At 39.1% G+C, this 25,001-nt stretch overlaps 1 protein-coding gene across 1 annotated transcript in view; it reads right to left on the bottom strand.

Annotated features, from left to right (window-relative positions):
* The window catches only part of LOC144764166 (A.superbus venom factor 1-like), a 1,132,054-nt gene that overhangs the window by 864,647 nt on the left and 242,406 nt on the right, over positions 1-25,001 (bottom strand). The window lies entirely within an intron of this gene.

Consider the following 25,001-nt stretch of genomic DNA (forward strand, 5'->3'; position numbering starts at 1 on the left):
AGCAATTATCCACATGTACAAACTGTTAACTGCTTAAAAGATAAAATTAAAATCCACATTCACTAAGAATATGAATAAAAGGCCTCAAAAACGAAATTGTGTGTTTTGTAGAAAAATAAACTTATAGCATTTTTACATACATTGTATTAGATATTAACAGACAAACACTTCAGCTGAACTACATTTTTGCAGAACTCAAACGCATATTATAGAACACGCATTGATATGTCTTGGTTTGAAATAGACAGCCACCGTGCTCACGGTTTAAATACTGAGAGACAGGCTTTTACTGCCGCTAAGTAAGCAGCTGTCTTTTTGTAGGCCACAAATAGACAGGAATGTTCACTCGGCCAGGACTTTCTCATTTAAACACGGGTGAAACTTTGCATTTCGGAATGCTATTTTAAAAAGGTTACAAAAATAAGGTTCATTATTTGTATTATAGGAAAACATTTCAATTATGGTTTCCCTCTCTTTTAAGCATTTTTGTAAGCATATTCTTGGTTCTGTTGCTAAATAATAATTGTCCTTTTAAAAAAAAGTGGCGCGAAAATTTGTCATGTTTCAAGTTAGGCTTCTGTGCTTAGGCTTGTGAATGAATGCGTCTAAATATGATAGGCAAGGGATTCAGCTTGCTTTTATATGTGGAATTATCAAAAATGATTGGTTTTATTAAAAATAATTATTAATTTTGACAAATTATTATTTTTAAAAAATAAGTGCTTTTAAAATGGTTTTTTAATATTTACAAAGCTTAATACTCATACTGTGACCTCCTAGCATTACAATTTTATTTAAGTTGTGCTGTACTGCATAATGAGGACATTTGCATATGGAATTTCACTTGGCGCAGGCGTAAAAAACTCATTTTTCTAAGGATTTACATGAGATATGTCTAATGTCCAATCTCTGCAATCTGGTAAGAACATTCTGAGGATGATTAATATGTAACACAATTATAGGATATTTATTTTTAAGTGCCCCAAATATCAAAGTCGAAATTGGGTAAAATAGACTATTTAAATAGCATTCTTGCCATTTACAGTAGCTTTAAAGTGCCTTAGGCTTCAGTAACTGCATACATTTAGGTATAATACAAATAGCTGACATCTGGATTGTTAGAGAAGTATATTACACACTGTTTCTGCTCTTGAAAAATAATGTCTACGTAGTTGCCTTAATTTAACAGAAAATAAAATATTGCATTAGTTTTAGACAGAAAATAAGATGAAGCTCTTTCTTAGAATTTTGTGGGCTACATGCCTAGGTAAAAACGATTAGCAAATTCAGAATGATTTTTCACAGGAAAAATTGTGTGTGCAAGGGACACACAGAGTGTCTGTGAAACAGTTTTACTTTTGGACAGTCAAAATTAAGGTGGCTTAACATGCTTACATGTTGTTCCTGCTGGTCCTGTGTGTCAGAAGTGACACAGTAAGTTGTATTTGACAGCCGATCACCACTAAGGTGACCTGCTGTCAAAAGGAGGGTGAGGAAAGTAAAAGAAAATTGAATTTTGATTTTAAGCCTGACAAATGAAGCAGGCCAGAATATTGGGTTTTGGGCTGCAGGTTCACTGTGCATAAAGTGTATGACATAGTATTGTGTGTCACCGCTCGTTTGCATGTGCTACTCTAACTTGTTTATGCTTTCTGTGCTTGGTACACAGCAAGTATACCTGATGGCTTGGCATGTGTGTTTTTCTGTTATGCATGTCTTTGTTTCTATGTTGTTGTTTAATACTATTACAAGCTCCTCTGTGTTGTGAGGGGATGGTCATGACGATGCCCATCGCTACGCAACAGTTGGTTGGACTTGTTCTGGTTACTAAATTCCGCAGATATGATATTTCATGCTGTGAACGTGAGAGACAACACTTCATCAATGCATGTCTATTTGGCTATAATGGTATTGAAGAAAAATAAAAGAGTTATACAGGATTAAAAGCATGTCACCTGCAGTTAGTCACATTACTGCCCCTTCCCTTAAGGAACAGGCAGCCCTTGATTAAATGTTCCTTGATTGGACCCTAAGGAAGGAACTGGAACAGTAGCCGATATTTCAGTATATGGTGTAGCGGTCAGTGGTAGAGTTAAAATGTGTGTACTATTTTGGTCTTTTGTGTATCACCCGTACTCTTGGTGTTGTCTCACATGCCTGACTATCACCCAAGTAATTTCTTGTTCTTCCTATAGATTTTTCTTTTGCTGCTTCTCCCCTGATCGATGTCGCATTGTGCCTAGTTATTGGGAATGTTAGCTGTGTCCTAGTCCCATTTCCCTTTTTCTGTATTGCTTTCACCAGTTAGCCCTTTTATTATTGTTGGTGTATTGTTCAAGTTCACACTTCCAGACAGCAGTGATGTACCAGGGACCCCCATATTATGTATAATTCCCTTTTGTATGACCAGACTGGTTTTCAAGAATTTTCTTTAGGCCCACTTTGATGTTTTCCAGTCTGACTGTCAGGGTAGTGATGGACTGGTTAACTGACTCAATACTATAGTAAGACAAGTTTTCCACCACGATAGGAGATAACTTACGTTTATTTTTTTGAACATGACAAATTTTCAATGCCTATTTTAATTTGGTTTTTTACCCTTTTGTTCCTGCTGCTTTCATTTTTGGTGGGATCAGATATGTTCTAATCGTGGAAGTACCAGGACTCTCTAGTTCTTGTCTTTTGTTTCCACATTTTGATTATTAGCCTGTGTATTGCATAGTGCACCTGATGCACATTTATTAAAGGGAGGTATCTAAATGTCCCTGGAATTTACCCCATTAGATAATGCCACTATGCGTGAGGACACACATTTAGATAGAATTCCCATGTAGCTATCTACCCTTAGATGGCAAAGGATAATGCTCCCACATTGAAGTTAGTGAGGATATGAGAAGTACCCAATTGAAGAGACTAGCAGTACTGCCTTTGTATCCTTTCAGAGTGACAGTGCATTCTAGACCAGAGTAATCCCATGGCATATGGCCACTCCCTTGCAGATTGCAGGCCACCTGCTTGCAGTCCCATTGTAAAATACAATGAACTGTTTTTGCGCTAATTTGAAGGAAGCTAACAACTGTGTCACATTTCCTACATTACTAGGTTCTGCTGGATCTTCTAGAGTAAAAGGAAGAGTCGTAATAACCTGCCGAACAAAGATAAAGACGAGTCCTAATTCTCATCAGTGACAGCTACAGATGAAGGGCAGACGTCTTGGACATACAGTCCCAGAACCCAGAAAGTAGCAAGTCTGGACAGCGATCGCCAGCGCGCCATCAATGGTATCTCCAAAGTATCGTGCTTGCTCCATCAGACGGCGTTGGACATCAGTCAAGAAGGAGGAGCTGGTTCCCTGTTTGCCACAGAACCAGAGTTTCAGTGCAAAAGCGCAAAAGAGAAGGATCCCTGTTGTTGATGGCAGGGCTGGTTTGAGGCTTTAGTTTTCTACCTGTCATGTGCTGGTAACCTCTGACAGTGTGAAGTCCCTTGAGCCCCTTGGCCTGAGTTTTTGCCACCCCTTTTCTTTGCTCCAACGGAAGGGCAGTGCACCGGAGAACCCAAGATTGGCAAAAGGCACTACATTGTGGTACCCATGTTGAAAGGAAAAATAAAATGAAAGAGCAGCCCGAGCGTCCTCTGACACTGAATAATGAGTGTTGGAGCCTGAGAATGTAGCTGAAGATGACATTTTATTGCTTTTTCTGTTTAAGCAGTACCTGGGTCTGCACGAGATGATCTGTGCCCATGACCAACAAAGAGCACAATATCTGTAGTGCCTGCCGCAGAGGAGAGACACTGGTGCACTGCATTGAGACATTGAGACTTTCGAGTGAGCTGTGAGTGTTTGCCAGGAGGGCACTCCAACAGATACTGAGAAGCATTATTTGCATGGAAGGCCTGGATCAAGAGGTCCAACGCGGAAGAAGACAACGGAAGCAGATTTGATGGACGATAGAAGCCTACCAAAGAGGCTTAGAACAGACTTTGGCATAAGTTGCACAATTGTTTCCAGTGCCACTGTATAAAAGTAAGTGGGTGTGGGATGTTCCCATTTGACTGAATTGCCATGGAAGAGGAATAGCGTCTAGTGGCTCCGCCCCTAGCATCCAACATGGTCCACCAGAAGTGATCTTGTGTGACTGTTCTTACTGTTCTGCTGGCATCGTTTTAAAGTAGTGTTCTGTCTCTACTCTGATGAAGGGTATTCCCATTTCACCTGAGAGCATTGATAAGGATCACCACTGTCTCACCTGAGTATATAATAGTCACTGAAATGCATAGGAGCTACTAGATGATTTTAGGCTATTTATAATAGTGGTCATTACTTTCTTTTGTTATCTGAATGTTATTGATGACTAAATGCTCTGTTCTCCTTGTATTCCTGCTCATACAAGCTTAATGAAATGTTTAGAATGGAAAATGCCCACCTAGGAATGAATTAGGAAATTGATAAAATTATGAAAATTGATATACAAATATTTTCTATGTTCCTATTGGATCATAGGAATGTCTTTAGCTCATGCTAAAAGGACTACCTGTTAAATATTGGACAGATTTGTTAGCATGAGCTGAAAGCCATTTTGTATTTCTGGCGGCTATTTTGTCTGCCATGTGCTCTGTCCTACCTTTCTGTTAACTGCTCTTGTAGTCTGCCTAGAGACAAACTATATTCAGCATCTTCCACTTCGCACATGCCCAGAAGGGACTAGTTAGTAGAATGCACCTGCCTCTGTACTATAACTGTCAGGCTATGTTTGCTGCTGTATGGAGAAGTAACTCTCCTCCCACTTTGTTGAGCAAGTAGATCTTGCATGCCCATCTTGGTCATTTTGCATGCTTACATGAGCCAGGACTGCCCCTTGGTTTTATGTGGAGTATGTAACCCTCACATATATAAGACCCAGTGTTCTGTACTCCTTAGACTGCCTCATTCAGTTGCTAAGGCTTCTGTGTGAGTAGTCTCACCTCATTTGAGGTTAATAAAACTCTCTGTTATATTTCAGCTTCTGTGCCAATTTCTTCTTTGTTGGTTTAAATGGACTAAGTATCAGTGGAACCCCTGAGAAGTGGATTTTTTATTACTACAGTACAACTGAGGCTGTTATAATTTCAGTCAGGTTCTTTCCTTGCAGTCTTGTAATCATCCACTCACTATCTAATACTCATGCATTAAAATAGGCCTTAGGGCATAGACTGCTTCAAAATCCTTATAGACGATGTATGAAGTCTTCTATGTACTTGCAAATTTAAGTTTTATACGTTCAATTTACTATTTTGTATCGTTACACTTCCAGCAAACACTCTGTCACTGTTGTTTTAGTTTTGTAGTGACTCATTCATTGGTATGTAGTAATCCTATCACTACATTAAAACACTAATGGGCACATATACAATAACTGGCATATCCCCAGGAATATGTCAGTTATTGTGCTCCGTGACACCACCACCATGGATGCGCCGTATTTACAATGCGGTGTACCTTGTGACAACAATGGCACATATATGTAATGTATCTGTGCTGTAAAGGTGGTGCATTGTTTGAGTTATGTTGCAAGTGGAACACATTTCCAGCAATGGTCTGGGGGCCCTATGCTCAGACTGCTGTGTCAATCCTTACACCTGTTTCAAGGTAGTGCAGGGTTTTGACACTGCATGAGCGCAAAAGTGACAAAGTGAAATCTTGTAGATTGTAGTCAGCCACTTTTAGGAGGTGTTTCTGTGCAGGAACGCCTCCCCATGTAGGAATGTGTCCTTCTGGTACAGGGATTTACAATGTGAAGTACCTCCCAGATACGTCACATTCTAAATACCACATATCGTGGTGCATCTTTTGCACCACTGCTTCATCAGAAAAGTGATGCAACAGTGTTGTAAAAGAGGCACAAGGGTGTTGTAAATCTGCCTCGAACAAACACTTACAAATTCACCAAGGCAGTTTCACTAGCAGTGCTTTATTTTTTAATTTACTTTTGTTATTATTTTACAATAAAAATATGAAATGTAACTTTAAAAATAAAATAAATATACGTATTTATAATAAAAATGTAGGAAATTACTATAAAATGAAAGAAATATAATAATTAGTATATTTCAAAATTATCATTTACAAAACCTTTGAAATTCACTGAAAAAACCATAGGTTTCACACACGTTATAGTTAGGAATTACTATTTAAAAAACCTTAGAAATTCACTGAAAAAACCATAGGTTTCACCCATGTTATAGTTAGCTGGACATTTCTCTCATACAAAACCATTGAAATTCCACCGTTATAGTTAGTTCGGCTAACTATAACCTGCGCGCCTGCAATGCACTGCTGATGACGTCACATATTACATCACTCATGACTTGGTCAGTGACATCACTGATGACATCACTGATCACATCTCAAATGACATCACAGATGACATCACTGATGACATCATCCAGTGAATGTGGTTTGGTTCGATATTTAAATATGTATTATATATAAAGCAATCTGCATTGAAGAATGAGTGGATATATAAATATCTAGATGGAGTATTTAGTAGCAGTGTGATTGACTGTTTAAGTGACTAATTTATAGTGTTTGTTACTAGCTACATGAAAGTATATATTAGATATTGATTATTTAGGTGAGTATTTGTATGGGACAGTGAATGTATGTGTGATTGGGTGGGGGTGTGTGACTGTGCAAAGATGTGTGAATAGTTGATTCACTAGGTATATGAGGTTAAGAGTGCATGTGGAAACAGTTGTTTGGGTGAGTGACTATGTTTATGACTGTGCTGATGAAGAAACATATCTCTTAGTGATACAAGTGCAACGAGGTAGAAAAAATAAAAGGCAGTTTATGTGACAGTTGTTGTAAATAAAAAACTATACATAAGAGTCAGTGATTGTGCAAATTACTGTATGGATGACTGTATACTTGTAATAGTGATTTTATAAGACACTTAGGGGCTCATTTGTATAGCCCGTATGGCAGTGGCGATCCGTCCGCTAAAAACCACCGCCCACTCCCAAAGTCCCCCCGCCAGATTACCATGGCGGGGGCAACCCCGGCGGACGTAAAGCCTGTCCGCCGGTATTTCGCCCGGTCGCAGAGTCGACCGGGCAGAAAAGCAGCTAACATGGTGGCGGTGTCTGGGAGACACCGCCATCCATATTAGCATCCATATTAGCAGGCGGGTGGTTCTGCCATTGGAGGCCCGTTGCGGGCCCCCAGGGACTCTGAGGGTTGGGGGCTGTACATGGGGGTTATGTATGGTATCCCCCAGCTGTTCCATGCACAACATGGCAGGCACTGCACGGTGTCTGCCATGTTGTCCATGGAAGTGCACACCATGACTTTCTGCATTGTGGCTGCCGGTGCTGAGTGCACCGCACACCACAATGTCAGGAATGCAGGATGCCGGCACATCCTAATGGCCCCCTTGGGACCCCAGCCCTTATGGCGGGCGGCCCCATTTTACAACAGGATGGCCACCCGCCATCCTAATGGGGCCCTAAGTATGAGTTACTATCTGTATAAATAAATTAAGAAGTGTTTGTATAAGTGTGTAGCTGAGCAAATGTAAGTGTGATCAATAGTTTACATAAGTGAGTAGTATGACTATATAAGTGAGTAGGATGTGTGCTGGTATGTTAATAGTGATATAGGTGTATATGTGCATTTGATAGTGTTCTATTGATTTGTAACATCTTGTATGAGTTAATTTATAGATTTTGTATGGGACAGTGAATGTCTGTGTGATTGGGTGGGGGGTGTGATTGTGCAAAGATGTGTGAATAGTTGATTTACTAGGTATATGAGGTTAAGAGTGCATGTGGAAACAATTGTTTGGGTGAGTGACTATGTTTATGACTGTGCTGATGAGTAAATATATCTCTTAGTGATACATGTGCAACGAAGTAGAAAAAATAAAGGCAGTGTATGTGACAGTTGTTGTATATAAAAAACTATGCATAAGAGTCAGTGATTGTGCAAATGATTGTATGGATGACTGTATACTTGTAATAGTGATTTTATAAGACACTTAGGGGCTCATTTGTATAGCCCGTATGGCGGTGGCGATCCGTCCGCTAAAAACCACCGCCCACTACCAAAGTCCCCCCTGCCAGATTATCATTGAGGGGGCGACCCCGGCGGACGTAAAGCCTGTCCGCCGGTATTCTGCCCGGTCGCAGAGTCGAACGGGCGGAAAAGCAGCTAACATGGTGGCGGTGTCTGGGAGACACCGCCATCCATATTAGCATGTGTGCGGGGATGTGCCTTTACGTGGCGGCAACGCCGCCACAGAAAGGCAGGTGGTTCTGCTATTGGGGGCCCGTTGTGGGCCCCCAGGGACTCAGGGGGTTGGGGGCTGCACATGGGGGTTATCTATGGTACCCCCCCAGCTGTTCCATGCACAACATGGCAGGCACTGCGCGGTGCCTGCCGTGTTGTGCATGGAAGTGCACACCATGCCTTCCTGCATTATGGCTGGCAGTGCTGAGTGCACCGCCCACCTCAATGTCAGGAATGCAGGATGCGGGCACATTCTAATGGCCCCCATGGGACCCCAGCCCTTATGGCGTGCGGCCCCATTTGACGACAGGATGGCCGCCCGCCATCCTAATGGGGCCCTAAGTATGAGTTACTATCTGTATAAATAAATTAAGAAGTGTTTGTATAAGTGTGTAGCTGAGTAAATGTAAGTGTGATCAATAGTTTACATAAGTGAGTAGTATGACTATATAAGTGAGTAGGATGTGTGCTGGTGTGTCAATAGTGATATAGGTTTATACGTGCATTTGATAGTGTTCTATTGATTTGTAACATCTTGTATGAGTTAATTTATAGATGAGTGTTTAGATGTGTGTGTAGACTTAGGAATCACTGAGTGGGTTTTTAGAAACTTGTATTGGCGTGTCAATGGTTTAAAAAATGGTACTTTGTATTTTATACTAAGTGATTAAAGGTTTTACTACTGTGTCATAAGGTGTATCAGATTGTCACGTGGATGATGTCATCAGTGATGTAATCAGTGATGTCATTTGAGATGTCAACCGTGATGTCATCAGTGATGTCACTGACCATGTCATGAATGATATAATATCTGACATCATCAGCAGTGAATTGCGGGCGCGTGAGTTATAGTTAGTAGAACTAACTATAATGGAGGAATTTCAATGGTTTTGTACAAGTGAAATGTCCAGCTAACTATAACACCCTTGAAACCTATGGTTTATTCAGTGAATTTCTAAGGTTTTTTAAATGCTGATTCCTAACTATAACATGTCTAAAACCTATATTTTTTTCAGTGAATTTCAAAGGTTTTTTAAATGGCAATTTTTAAGTGTAATAATAGTTATATTTATTTTTTTTGATACTGATTTTTCTAAAAAAAATTACTATTTAATTTTACATGTTTTATTTTTAAAATTACAATATACATTTTTAATATGAATGGAAACAAATATTGTTTTTTTCTTTTATATTTTTCTTTTTAATATATTTATATGATTTTCTGTATTGTTTTTTTCCCAATTTTTTTGGGGAGTCGCGCACCCAAAGCGTACCTTTGTCGATCACTGAGCAGAACCTAGCCGCCATTTTAGAAATTTTGTGAAGGATCTGCGTACGGTGTGCGTATTTTCCTGCGCAATTGCTATGCGACCGGTACGCAACTCCTGCTCCCGCACATTCGCGACACATGCGCATTACTGTACGTGATGCTTGCGCGGTGACAAGTTCCGTGTGACATTATATATGTGTTGGATGCGGTGGGTGCGCGACTCCCACAAAATGTTTTGTCTAAAATGATATATATATGTCTTTAATATACATATTAGGGCACGACATTATCTAAGCTATTCATAAAAATTAAATACTTTTACTTGTTATAAACTTATACTACTTTTAAATGCAATTTCGAGAAGTCTCATTAGGTGCGTGCTGCCTATGTGCACGGTGCGCAGACCCCATTTGACCTGAAAAAAAAAGATTTGATTGGTTCATACCATTTCCTATTGTAACTATTGAAAAACCCCACCCATTTTAATCGTTCTTCTTAGAACTTCTTTGGAGAAACATCTCTTACCTGAGATGAACTTTGTTTGGTCATTTCATTGGTGCTATTTTCTATTTTTTGCACACAATGTTTTCTGGACAGGAACCAGCACAGGACTCAGAGCATTCTTCGGAGGAAGAATTTGTTCCTGAACCCGCACGCCCTCAGAGACCAGCATTGGTCATGTAGACATTTGTGAGCGTCCCAGAAGGCCTAAAAAAGGTGAATGCCACAAAAGTCACCTGCAAAATTTGTGACAAAGTGCTTTCCAGAGGCAATCCCAACAAAAAGTACTCCTGCTGTACAGCTAGTATGTACAAGCACCTGAAGACTCTGCAGCCTGTCAATCTGTCTCGGGAGGAGTGCAGGAGATATTAAGATAACCCTCCACCTGCAGTGGCTAGTACTTCTGGTACTTCTTCATCGCCAGCCCGTCTGAACATACGTCCAGAATTTGGTCAAAGATCCATTGCATCAAGTGCAACCAACTTCTCTGCTATGGAGAACAATCTGTGGATCTAATCTGCACAGCACAAAGGAATCACCGCTGTTACTTTTTTTCCGCTGAAGTTGACTGTTATTTTGTTCGGTTCTCTTTTTTGTCTTTTGAAAAAACAAAAAACAAAAATCACAAAATTGTTAAAAAAAGTACAAAAAATATATTTAAAAAAAACAAACAAAAAAGTTATTTTCAGAACTAATTTCTCTGGTTAAAAAAGAGCTTTATTTATATGATAGTGTGTGAAAGTTTGGTTGAATGTATGCATAGTGCATAATTGACTGAAAGAATGCATTAGTAGTGTATGGTGAATGTATAAGTGCAGAACTATAAGGAAGTGCTGAAGCATGATACTGTAAGATCTTTAGCTACAGCATGCTGTGGTACTTTCGTAGCACAGGGATGCAACATATGTACATATATATGTTGCAAGTCTATGCTTCCCTCTGCACTGCTGCTTAAAGTGCAGCCATGCGGTGACACAAGCACCCTTGTACCAAGTTGCAAGGATATCTGTGTCGTGCGGAGTTTGTTTTTGTGCAGGAAGACACACCTTCCTGCACAAAAACAATCAGTGAAGGCATTTTTCTCATTCAATGTATTCTGTGCAAAGCAGCATACATTGAAAGAGAAAAAAATAAGGAGAAATTAAAATAATTCTCCTTGTGCCTTGCGACACCAACTGGAGCATGGTGCAGCATTCACACAAATCTGGAGATGTGTCTTGCTCTATGAGTGTTGTGTGCAAAAGACAACAGCAACACCTATAAAATGCCCCTTCAACGCAAAGTGGCATGTATGATGAGGTTGTATTTATATGGAGAAGAGAAGCCACACAGAGTGCCTTTTCCTCTCCTTGTATATATGAAAGAGTGTCTTGCGCAATCACTATGTTACAAAAAGTGAAATATTGTTGGCACAGGATGCTTCTAAATGTGCCCCATAAGTGCATAGGCATTGGCAGACTGTTACAATAAGAACATATTGCTAGTTGATTGATTGGAAAACTGCATGAGAGTGACAGGAGGTAAGCACAGAGTTATCTCTCCAAAGATGCTAAAAAAAGAATGATTAAAATGGTTGCGGTCCTTCAATAGGTACAATGGGAAATGTTATGAACCAATCAAATCTTTTTTTTCAGGTCACATGGGATCCTATGACAGAGAGATTCCAAAACTACATAGGTATACACTAAGTATTTTGAAGACTGTATTAATACTTTGTAGCTTCCTGCAGGTCTGCATGCACAGTATATAAAGAAATAGACTTGTACTAGGGTTAGTGGCTAAGTCAATCCTTAAGTATATGACTAAAAAATAGAGTAATTTCAGTACTGCAAAGAGAGTACAAGATACATTTATAAGTACTTAGGTTTTGGCAAAGTGATAGGACATGTTTATAGAGTGGTGAAGGGAAGGGATTTGGCCTGATGTGGCATGTGCAAACACACTCTGTGACGTGTTTTTAGTTGAGGAATTTAGTCTCTTTTGAATGTCCCTGGGTACTACTAGCCCACCATGTCTCTCTATTGAGGTGGTCCAAAGTCATGGCCCATTTTACACCTCTCTGCAATTCAACTCTATGGCACTTTCTGCACATATCTGGTGGGTTAGTTTGCCCCCAGGGACACTCATGATTCAAGGAGACTTTATCCCGAAACGCCCACAGACCTTGTTTCCATACATATCTAATCTGTCCATCACCCCTTTCTTCACCAGTGTGCAAACAGCCCATTGTGCATTTCAATACTTAGTTAATATTACCTTCACAGTAACAGATAAAAAAACACTAAATATTTTTTTTCAGTTATTTTTTTATAATTTAAATTTCAGAAAATTTCATTTTTTAGAATTCGGATCTGTGAAAGAGAAGAAAAAATACAGTTATAATATATAATATTATATTTTTTACAACACAACATCATTTTAACATTATATAAATTATTTTCTTTGCCTTTTTTGCTGTTCCCAGAATATATTGAATTTCACTACAAACAGTGATTTCAATGTTACTCATCACATAACAGCGGGCAAAAAAAACCCCAATCAATAAGATTGTTTAAAAAACCTAAAAGTACTTCTAAAATATTCTCAATATACTCAACTATTTCTGAACATTCCATAAAAACTACATCCTCAATTACATACCATTTAATACAAATCACACATATATAAAATGCTTCCTTCTTAGATAATTTTCTTACTTGAATATGAAAGAACTCAAGTAATAATTCAATAAAGAATTCTTTTTTAATTTTTATACACTGTAAATGATGTTCTTTAAAAATATATGCTGTGAGAATGTGCAAGAAAAAGTCCATATTTGAAATTAATACCTTTCCTCTAGGCCAAATGGTATTCCTGAAATCCTTTAAACTGAAATTGTCTATAAGCAATCGTATTATTAAATTTTAACATATTCCTAATAGGCCGAATTATGTTCCTAAAACTTTGGCTTTAAAAATATTAGGTACGAATTTGGTAATTCGTGAGGCAAATGTACATTGATACTTATATAGCGCACTACTCACCCGCAAGGGTCTCAAGGTGCTTGTACAAATACCGCTGTGGAACCCATCCTGGATTTCCCTGTGAGGTGTCCACTCCTGGGCACCCCCAAGGTGGAGGCCAGGCATCCTTAGCGTTGTGGGGGCCGTTGTGGAGATTAAGCAAGCTATTGCCCAGAGATGCAGAGTGGGACTCCATGATTGGAATAGGCACCGTGGCGAGAATTATCAGGTCTGTGGAATTTTTGAGCCCAAGACCCGCCGAGGCGGGGAATTGAACCCTGGTCGCGGGCTAGACCTCTGCATCAGGGTCTGCCGCTCTAACCATTGAGCCACACTTCTCCACCAATTGAGCATCATTACAGTATGTCCATCCTTTATTGCATTGTAAATAGGTAGTGTAGTGTCCAGATGTTATAGAAGGACCATCATGGAAAATTATTGCTACTGCTACAAAAGTTCTTGCTCATATTGATAGTTGACTTGCTACAAAATATTTTATTAAAGTTTCCAATTTTCTTCCATCAGCTGTACAACGTTGTATCATTAAAATTATATATTGTCCATATCTTTGTATAAATAATGTTGACAACATTTCTGATTTGCATTGGCTACATTCCATGTTTTGATTTACTGCTTTAACTAGTTTGTTGAAAGACACTGAAATACAGTCTGGTAATGTCAAATATATAAATCTTTCAATGTCTATGTAAGAGCTAGATTTAAACATACAATTTTCACATTGATTTTCTCATTTATAACGAAGGCAAAAAGATTTTCAATTTCTATTCCTTCATTTTCCAAGATGGCAAGCATATACATTAGAAATTCCTGAGCATCTTGTTGGATATTCTGCTTAAACTGTGTAGAACCAGAACATATATCCAAAAGATTACGAATATCAGAAACGCTTTGCATTTTACTTTCTTTTATCAGTTCTCAATTTTTTATAAATACAATGCAATAAGGAACAAAGGGGCATATTACCAACAACTAGCGATATTTATCGCTAAATGGGCTTAGCGAGTATTTTTTTATCGCCAACCATCGCCGAATATTATCGCAACTATTAGCAACGTTTATCTCTAAAGCGATAAAATATCCAGCGATAGCGGCGAAACGCGCAAATTATCGCTGAGAATGCAGCGATATTCACGCGTTAACACCAATAGGGTCTTAGCCATAATATCCACCTCCCATTGGATAAAATGGCTAAGAACTGGTCTGAGCAGGCGTTAGCTTTTGGAGATATTCGTGCTTAGCGCAAATATTTACATCGCTACGCCTGCATTGATAATAGGCGATAGCGATGTTAGCGACTGTTTTTAGTCGCTAACAGGTTGGGTAAGCCCACTTTGCATGTCATTAGCAATAAATATCGCTGACATGCAAAGCGGGCCCCAAACCGCTCGCTATCACCTAAAAGCTGTCGCTAACTGATGTTAGCGACAGCTTGCTAATAGGGCGATGAAATTATCGCCGCTTAGCGGACGAAAACGGCCTCTAGAGCGGCAATAATTTCATTTCGCCCGCCTTGATAATATGCCTCAAAATCTTTTCTCCAGAATCTTCATAATTTGCTGTTGCAAACTTTTGAGAAAAAAAGCACCATTGACCACTACATTAGTATAGCAGTTGATACCTGAACTATTTTCAAACTGATAACCAATAATCTCTTCAACAGTGTCCTTTTTCTTTTTGCTTGCAATCTCAACATTATCTTGACATTTTTCCTTCTCTATAACTTCACTACAGATATTCTCATACCTTCTTTTTCAACCTACCACTCGCTTTTCAAATACAGGCTATTGACCTAAATTGGGAGCATATGCTCTTCTTAACCTATTATACTCTTTTACATAGTTTGCATCTGCAGTAATCTTTGTCTCATCAAAATCAGTCAAAAACAAACCAGATAAAGTTCTGACTCGGGACAAAGCAACATATGCCATACCCTCTTTAAACACGGTACTTCCAATGTTCACCAAAGCACTGTCTACACTTACTCCTTGAGATTTATGAATAGTCACTGCATATGCCAGAGAAAGTGGAAACTGTTTTCTACAGACATAAAAATCTTTAACAAGCAAAAAATGAACTGAACAACAACCAATTTGTTTTACTACTTCAATTAGATTTTTTAAATTCAATTCCATCTTTATTTTGATAATTAACAAAATCCACAACATTACCCATTGCTCCATTTACTAAACCTTTTTCTACATCCTTATTTCGCCTTAAAATGACCCGACAGTTTACACATGCATATAGATTCTTTTCTAAACCAGCAGTTTTATATATAGATTTTTCTAAAGAATCCAATTTATTTTTCAATTTTTCTGTCAAAGTAGTAGTGATTCCTTCATGCTCTATTTTTTCACTGGCTTCCATTTTTATTTCTTCTTCATTTTCCAGGTTCAAAAATTGTTCATTGAATACATAGAACCCTTACGCAGTGTTGGCATTAAGCAGATTATAATTTATTTTCTGCAATTTTCATATATATTTTCTCAGGAACTATATTTTCATTTGGAAACAAATTCAAAAGTAGTCGACTTTGCAAAGCTTGTTTGCCATGTTCTGTCGGTACTCCAATTCTTATATCTTGAAGAATAGTTCCATAGTCAACATCATTTGCCTGTCGCATATTTGTAATGAGTTCTTTGTATTCAAAATATGACCACATATTAACGTTTCCACGTTTATTAACGTTTCCAACACTTTCTGGTTTCTTCATGCTAAAGTGTTTTAAATACTGGTTGTTTTTTTACTGTAGTAAGTTGCAGTAGATCTCCAAAGACTATGGCATGTTTTCCTCCAAATAAGACATTGCACTCTGTTTTAAGAATTTGCTGCATTCTTAAATGCACAAAAGCAAGCATTAAGTTTAAGACCATGCTTACCTCATCAATATTCATAAGTTTCATTTACTTTAGCACTCTTGAAACTTCATAATAAGCTTCTCCAGATAGCTTGCGATATTCCAATTTGTTTTTATGCTCCACAGGTAGCATAGGTAAACAATGCATTGTAATTCCTTTAATATTGTGTGCTGCCATCCCAGTTGGAGCAGTTACAACACAAGACAAATGTGAGTCAGTTGTTTTCTGTAGATAACTGGACAATACTTTAATTAAGAAACTTTTTCCTGTTCCAGCTTGACCACTGACTTACATTCGGATAGGTTGAAATGATGTGCATGTGCATTCTTTCTTTTCATGAAGAAATCCATGGTCAATCTGTTGTCTCAGTTGTTGATATATTTATTTCTGTTCAACATTTAGTTGTTCTTCCAAATGTCCTAAGTCCATAATATCTTCTTGAGCTTAATATATTGCTGTTTCCACTTCATTCATGGTGATTGCCGCTTCAGTTTCAAGAATTGGTTGTCCTAGTGGATCTTGACTCAGTGGAGCAGAACTTTGCTGTCTTGAGAACTTTCTCTAGCAATCTCAGCTGCAATAGTAGCTTCTTGATCAATTTCATCGTTCAACATTTTCAGATAATTTGCAAAAAGAGTACATTCTATGGTTTCTTTAAAAGCATTGAAGGAATCTTCGTAGCTCTGCAAATCTCCAAACTTCCAATTCTGAACACCATGGTTTGAACAGTTGCAAAAGTGCTAAGTAGTAAAATTCCCTTTTATCAGGAGTGTCACAACTCAGTTTTCTGTGTTTCACCAAACATCCTTTGAAACCAATCACTGCATATTTTCCATCATGATGTTTTCTGTAGTTTTCCGTTTAAAAGTGTAGTTTTGCAGCACTTCATAGAGACATATGTTCTCAAGATGATGACTTCTATTTGGATAATATGTGTCCAACATGTTTGTTTTGACAATATCTGTACTTTCCGGATCTTTTTCTGCTAAATATTCGATTTCTTGTACAGATTTAAGTACTCGATTTCCGTTGCAGTGAGACCTAGACTCACCCAAATGATTCTTCTAGATTTTAAGTATAAACTTGCAGATGATAACCGATCTGAGCATTCATACGCTCCAATTTCTCAATGGGATAACATCTTCAAACTGACACTGTATAATTTCTCACTAAGACTCTTCTTGTGAGAAATTTCTTCCCACATTTCTTTCAATTCCATCTTTTCTGATTTTGTAATGTATGATGTTACATATCGAGCAATAGCAATGGAATTATCCGCAAAATACTGAATATCCATATTAGCATTCCACATTGAGAGAAAAACTGGATTATAATCATTTATGAATTTTGATTCTTCACTTCTTCTCATATTGTACGTATTTTTTGGAGACCTTCGTGTGATGGTATTTTTCACAGCTGACATAAAACTGTTTACTCTTCATATAAATATTACAGGGCGTGGAAATCCAAAATGGCATTTGGTATAAAACTTTTCCTTAGACTTGTACTTTTGTCGACAGTATTTTCCACATCGATGACTTTGGAATCGTAAGACTTGTTGTCTTAAGTTGATTTCTTCTGTTCTTGTTGGTATAGCACATGTGGCATATTCTTAAATAAAAGACAAAACAGTATCATCCGAATCAGTTCCGAATTTGGGTGCATCCTTGATCCATAACAGCATATGTATATGAGGAGCACCTCTAGCTTGATACTCCTTTGTCCAAAAGAAATCCACAACTTCTCCAAGAGGAGGATTCTTTTTATTGCAGATAAAAGACATCATAGCTTCAAATCTATGACTGAAATATCTGCATACATTAACAGGATCCAAAGAGCACAATTCTCCAGTTGTCTTGTATTCAATATTTTTTATATTCGAATTTGCCTCTCAAAGAAATTCAAGTAAATCACCCCAAGCGTATTCAGCACAGCTTAGGGTAAGGAACGACATAGGAGTTCCTAAGTTCCTTAGCATGCATTTAATTTCTCCATGACGACGGTACCAATACTCATTAGTAACACGCTGACATACCATCAAATTAATCAGCTGAGATTCTAAATGATCATCTGTCTGATATACTTTATCCATAAATTCCTTTGCTGAAACATTTTGAAGATTTACTCCTGTTTTCAATATGTGGTCCACTGCATATGAAAGTCTAGACAAGTCACTCTCAAAGAAATGATGAAATATATATGGGATACATTGTCGAAATCTTGGATCTTCTGCAAACAATCTTGATGTCCGATATTCAGGTGCAGGAATCTGCACTGATCATTCATCATATCGTCCTCTTATTACTGTTGGGAACAACTGCAGAAAACAATGAGCTTCCAAACTTTTTTCCCATACACTCATGGGACTTCCCTTTGCTTTTTTTCATTTGGAATATTTCAATAGTATTCACCATCACTTCTTTCGAATAAAGTGGATGTACACTATAATGTTCCTAGATTTCTTCACTTTTGGACATGTCCACTTTTTCAATTTGACCACTTGACGTTTCAGTATCATCTCCTAAAAGTATTTCTTCTCCTCCCACATACACATTTTTATAGTACTCATTGTTTTTTTATCAGATACAATGTTGCCTTTTGCACTTCCTAATATCCACTAATTCTTGCCAGAGTTTCTTACTCTAAGTAGGAACACCATTAACCAGAATAACTAGTGGTTCACTTTCTACATTGTCTACACCAATAGTTTCATTATTTTTCTTTAAATCGAGAGGTAAATATACAACTCTTCCTTTTAATCGTCTCTGTAAATCTGTAGGAGGCAATTTACCTGTTTTAGGCTCCATTCGAACAATAGCCTGAAATGGGTGTACACATTGAATCAGAATAGACTCATACATATTTAAATCTATCAGTTCTGGAGAAATAGTTACCAACTCTAGATTATTATGGACAGTTCAAGCGGGCATTTTATTCTCGTCTAATTTGTTACAGCAATATTTACAAATACACTGATCAGAACCCAAATCAAAACAATTCTCTACCAACAAATATGTTGCAAATTCCTTTCACTTATCATTTTCTCTTCCACTTTGTAAATACAGATCAACAGTCCTAGTCTGATTTTTATAGTGAGTTCACCAACAACAAATACAAGAATAATTTGGCCTTTCACCTGAAATCACCTTAAACTTTGTAATTTGTTCTTCAAAATGTTGTGTTGTAGTATGTTGCACATTCTCTTTAACATTTTCTTCTATTAATGTGTCAGTTTCTGCACTCTCTTGTTCAGGACCAAAGTAATAAAACTCAATGTCAACACAAACCTTCTTCACATCTGATACTGACCCACGCAAAAGAGCACTGTTCACTAATTTAACATTAGTGCTTGCTGGACTTTTTGAGTAATACAATCTTCTGACTATCTTCCGCATTTGAGAATGATGTACTGCTAACATCCTGAAATGATGAAAAACACTTTGACATATTTTTCTAAAAAGACAAGCCAGAGAATGACCTTGCGAACCAGTATTTTTTCTCACTCTGCATGGGTTCTAGTCCGTGCAACATCTTAATCTCAATTGGACAACCATTTCTAACCTCATATGCTCGGCCACTGGTATCAACTGTATGCAATAAATTATTGCTCTGAAAATAACTCTCTTCATTAAAGAAAGGCTCTGAACTTGAACTGTGTTTCCATTCACCCAAAACGCTTTCACAAAAATGCGTTCTGTTAATTACGCTTTTCCTCTTACTTTTGGCCTTCATTAAATGGATTGGTTTATCTAGTGATCGAATTCTGTTTAAAACTAAAATAAATCATTTCCTTTTGAATTCAAAAGCCTTTTGAACAATGGATTCAATATGCTCACTGGGACATTATATGAGTACTTAGGCACAGGCTGTATGATTTGAGTCCTGTAAGGAGAATGCCTGGATGAATGTATAACTGTTTGGGTTTTGATGCAGTGTTTGCATTAGTACATGATGCTGGGTGGCTGACTGGAGCAGTGCTTCTGAATCTGGGGAGTGACTTTGATGTTGTCAGCTCCACTTCTTGTCCTGCCTGACCAAGGAGACTGGGCACTTTTTCCTGCAACTACCTTCATCAAGCTCGCTGCTCCCACGGACCAACACTGCCGGGGTACTACATCCCCCAGGAGGCAGTGCGGTCTCGCGAGAGGGGCCGCGAGAACCAGAGCCAGCACCAGCACATAAAACTACACGGGAGCCCCCGCCGTGCGGGACGCGCTTCTTAATCTGGGGAGTGACTTTGATGTTGTCAGCTCCACGTTCTTGTCCTGTCTGACCAAGGAGACTGGGCACTTTTTCCTGAAACTACCTTCATCAAACTCGATGCTCCCGCGGACCACTACTGCCGGGGCACTACATCCCCCAGGAGGCAGTGCGGTCTCGCGAGAGGGGCCGCGAGAACCAAAGCCAGCGCCAGCACATAAAAATACACTGGAGCCCCAGCGGCGAGAGACGTGCGCGGGCGAAGCCCGGGCCAAGGGCGGGCCCGTCCTTGCCCGTCTTAGCCCGGAAGAGGCTGGGCTGGGCTGGGCCCTGGCTCTTGTCTCCTTCATCTGGACTTGCACACTGGGACTCTAATCAAGTAAGAACACTAGTACTGAGGGAACTGTTAGAAGTCGCCCTCGTTAGCTGACATAGCGGTACTAACTTTATGTAAGAAAGGAGTATCTCATTAACGATGGGGAATAGAAAGCTAAATAAATCCAATATTGTCCTACCATCAGATAAGAGGAAATTGAATAACATGTCGCTAATGAAATACCTGACGGGAGCTGTAGGGGCCATTGAAAAACAAATATCCAGCGTTGAAGACGCTTTGATTAAAGATAAGGAAGCACTGTCTACAGGAGATCTGAGTACAAATGATAGCAATCAAGGGTCAGAGGGATTACAAAATACTATTGAAATTCCAAATGAGTTAACTAATGGCTGCATCACTAGAGGAGGGGACAAGATTTTATCTGACGATCAGGACACTGCTATACTGCCCCCACCTAAGCGAACGTGCACAAAGGAAAAGAAAGTTCCACCTATTAGTTTACCTCCTGTGATACATACTTTCCCTGAGACATTAGCTAACAAGATACCATCTGTAACTAAGGCACAAAATAAGCATAAACGGGCAACCCAGGGTAAAAACAATACCAAAAATCAAACTAGCAATCGGCCCTCTGACCTTAAGTCTCTTCTTGCGGACCTGATCTCTACTATCCAAACACTTATTGGCCCACTAGAGAAAAGATTGGCTCTGCTAGTAGATGGACAAATTTCCATTCATAATAAACTAAATAAACTAATTGAACTAGCTTCTAAGTCATCGAACGAGGGTGTGGAACGGTCTTGCAGAGAACCCTCTGGTATTCAGAGACAGGGAGTCTACAGCCTTAGTAATACGGATAAAAATGACAGACAAGGTACTATAATAAGGCATAATAATAATCATGATTGGAGAGAGGGAGCAGGAGGTATGGACAATTTAAACAAAGGGAGAATACCTCCTAATAATGCGCACCTACAGGGAAATGTTTTAAAGACTCCTATACGAATAGCGCGCCAAGAATCTATCACGCTAAACATTCTGCCTGCCACAGCTCCCTACACCATAGTTCTGGCAAATGTCCCGCTGATAGATGACCCAGATAAAGAATGCTGGGCTACTCTGCAGAACAAGTCCATTCATTACCTGTGCCTAAAGACAGGTCTAGCTAAGGATATGTTTGAGGCTTTTAAAATGGTGAGACGTGTCACTTGGGTGGGCTGGGAGAGGAAGCCCTGGACAGGGGATTGCGTGGTCCTGACTTTGAGTTCCCCGGCTTTGGTGAATGCAATTCTTAAACGCGCGGGGCAAGTCGAGTTAAGAACTGATGCAATAAAAATTCTCCCACTGGGCTTCTTTTATCACCCTTGTTAGTTAAAGAGGAGAAACCCCATGATGAGACATCGCTTCAATGATGCTAACCTGACCTATAATATAGCGGTTAATAATAAATTTGAATACTTGAGACAGCTCGATGAGGTGGATTGACTTCATGATAGTACCTATAAAATGGGTAGCCCAGGCAAGAAAGTAGATATACCCCCAGTGCAGCATTCAAATAAGGTTTCTCTAGTGTACCGGAAAGTGGTTGATATGCCGCTAGTTGTAGTCTCCACGAACATTGAAGATGTGATTTTTAATGATGATGCAGATCCTGACAGAAATAAGGCCCAACATGGTAGTTCAGGAACCCCCTGTAGTAATCAAGAATAATTCGGTGGCTAGTAAGGCTAGAGAACAGGGGGAGGCTGACATTGAGATAGGAATACCAAAGATGACTAAAGAGGATGACTGTGATACAGCTGCCAGGTCTTCATTCATCTCTGGGCTTGCTAGGATAGCCTCCTGGAATGTCTGTGGGCTTGAGAGTAAAGTTTCAAATAACGCCTGGCAAGAGTTCATTCTGAACTTTGAAATAGTTTGTATTCAAGAAACTTGGCTCATAAATGAAAAGCAACTGGATGGTTATAATACTTTTCATACCCCAGCGGTGAGGTCCTTACATGGAAGACATAAAGGGGGGATCTGTGTTAACATATCTAACATGCTTAGGGTGCAGAGTGCTAAAATGGTAAAGAGCACAGCTTATTATCAGATGGTGTCCATTGATTTATACTCACCTATAAAGTTACTGGTGGTAAACTTCTATAATAATATCGACAATGTTAATTTTATGGATGTGACAAAAATGTATATAGAAGATTTAAAGGTTCATTCCACTGCAAAAGGAAGAGATGTAATTCTGTTGTGGGTAGCGGATTTTAATATAAATGCCTGTAATTTGAACTTATATGGCTTTGGGGAAAGTGAACTTGAAGAAAGTGGTTTCCTGAAACACTTTCACTTTGAAACACACAGAAAGAGGGGAAAAAATCAATGTCAGCATGGCCATGTTTGATCTTGGTTTTGTAAATATGATGTGCTCCCCAAAGGTAAATTTCCGTCCCACTTATATAGGCCGAGGATTTAACTTTGTGATCGATTTTATTATTCTCTCAAATCGATACTCTAATCGGGTGGAAAAATTCATGACCTGCCCAAATGGCCTAAGTGATCATCTGCCCCTTAGTCTAGATCTAAAATTACCCGACATTACTGATTCCTCCACCATAGTGTGTTTGGCATGGTCGCAAGAAGTTGTATTGGCGGGACAGAACGGTTTCGTCTTAAAGTAGGGCAGAAAAGACCCTATAAAAACAAACGCCGATATTATTTCAAAAGCGTTAACACCTATTCTTGTTTGCCTAGATGAAGATACCTTTCATGCTGAGGTTTTGGAACCTTTCTCACAGGTTACCAGTGTTATTCAAAACTCCCTCACTATATCAAACAAAAAGAGGCAACCAAAGAGCAATGGGTGGTTTGACACCCATTGCACTAAAACACACTCCCTTCTTAAGGCTGCACTCAGCATACAAACAAGGGATTATGACCTAATTAGATCATACAGGAAGGCATATAACATAGCCCTAAGTCAACGTAAACAAGAAATAAAAGAACAGGCTTGGCAAAACCTGTATGAGGCTGCCCAACTTAGAGATTCCTCTTTGTTCTTGCAGGCAGTGAATGCCCCTTTCTTCTCTAAAGAGGATGCCCCGAGAATAGAAATCGCAATAGTTGAACATACCTGGATCAATTTCTTCTCAAAGGTATATAACAACGAGGCCGGTAATTCAGTAAGGCCGATAGAGATTAGTGTGCTGGATGGAGATGAGCAGGACTATTTTCCGATACCCATTGAGTTTTCGTATGAGAAAGTAGTATCGGCAATTAATAATAGCAAAGGAAGTAAAGCTCAGTGTCCTGATGGGATTCCGAACGATATATTTAAACTCACCATTGATCTTTGGGCCCCACTTTTAACTCGTGTTTTAACGGCCTGCTGTTCTAAAGGATTCATAAAAACCTGGTCCGAATCGATAATAATACCTATTTATAAAAAAGTGGACCAAGAGAATCCAGCTAGCTACAGGCCCATATCACTCCTGGACTCACTAATGAAGATAGCAGGAAGGGTGGTATTAAAAAAATTACAAACTTGGGCTGATGATAATAACATCTTGAGCCAGGTCCAGTACGGTTTTAGGGAGGGGATGGGCAATGTGGAGCAGGTCTTAAATTTTGTGTTATTTCAAGGGAAATATACACAGGCAAAGAGAGGGTGCTTATACGCCATATTCGTTGATCTCACAGCCGTTTTCGACTGTGTTGACCATAATAATCTCTGGGGAGTTCTGGAAGATTTACGGGTGGAACCTGCGATTGTGCAATTTCTTCGACAATTATATGCAAGAGCCACCACCAAGGTGAGACACGGCCTCAAGGGAGAATGCACCAAACCCTTCCCCGTAGAGAGGGGAGTCAGACAGGGCTGCGTCCTGGCCCCATTTCTTTTCTCCATATATACGAACGCTTTGGAGGAGGAGATGGAGGCCGGGGTAGTGGACTCACCAAGATACAGTAACAAGCAGGCCGTCACCCTTCTCTATGCGGATGACGCGGTGCGAATGGCCAGAACAAAAACAGGCGCCCAGAAGGCGCTTTCCAAATACACGAGTTCATGGACAAAAGGGGCTTAAAATTAAACGCCAAGAAATCATTTGTGATGATGTGTGGGAAAGGACGGGCTAAATGTAAATCTATCAAGGTGGGTGATGTTACTATTGAACATACTAAAACATTCTCCTACCTGGGGGTGCTCCTTGATGGGTCGGGCTCTTGGTGTCCTGCGGTTAGGAGTAGGACATTATTATTTAAACGCTTAATTGCAGCACTGATGAACTTTGCCCAAAAATTAGGAACAAGGCCACCAGAGATTCTCCTAAAAATATATGCAGCTAAATGCAGAAGTATAGCACTTTACAGGGCGAGCATTTGGGATTTTCAAAACGTGGCATCCATTCAAATCATAGAAAATTGTTTTTTAAGATATCTATTAGTGTTACATCAGGGCTCTTCAATTTTTATCTGCCACGCAGAGTTAGGAATGGAATTTATAACAGATCTTATAAAATTACAACCTATTCTACTCTGGCAGAGAGTTTGG

This window comes from Lissotriton helveticus, chromosome 1_1 (assembly GCF_964261635.1).
Source record: "Lissotriton helveticus chromosome 1_1, aLisHel1.1, whole genome shotgun sequence".
In the NCBI taxonomy this organism is placed as follows: Eukaryota; Metazoa; Chordata; class Amphibia; order Caudata; family Salamandridae; genus Lissotriton; species Lissotriton helveticus.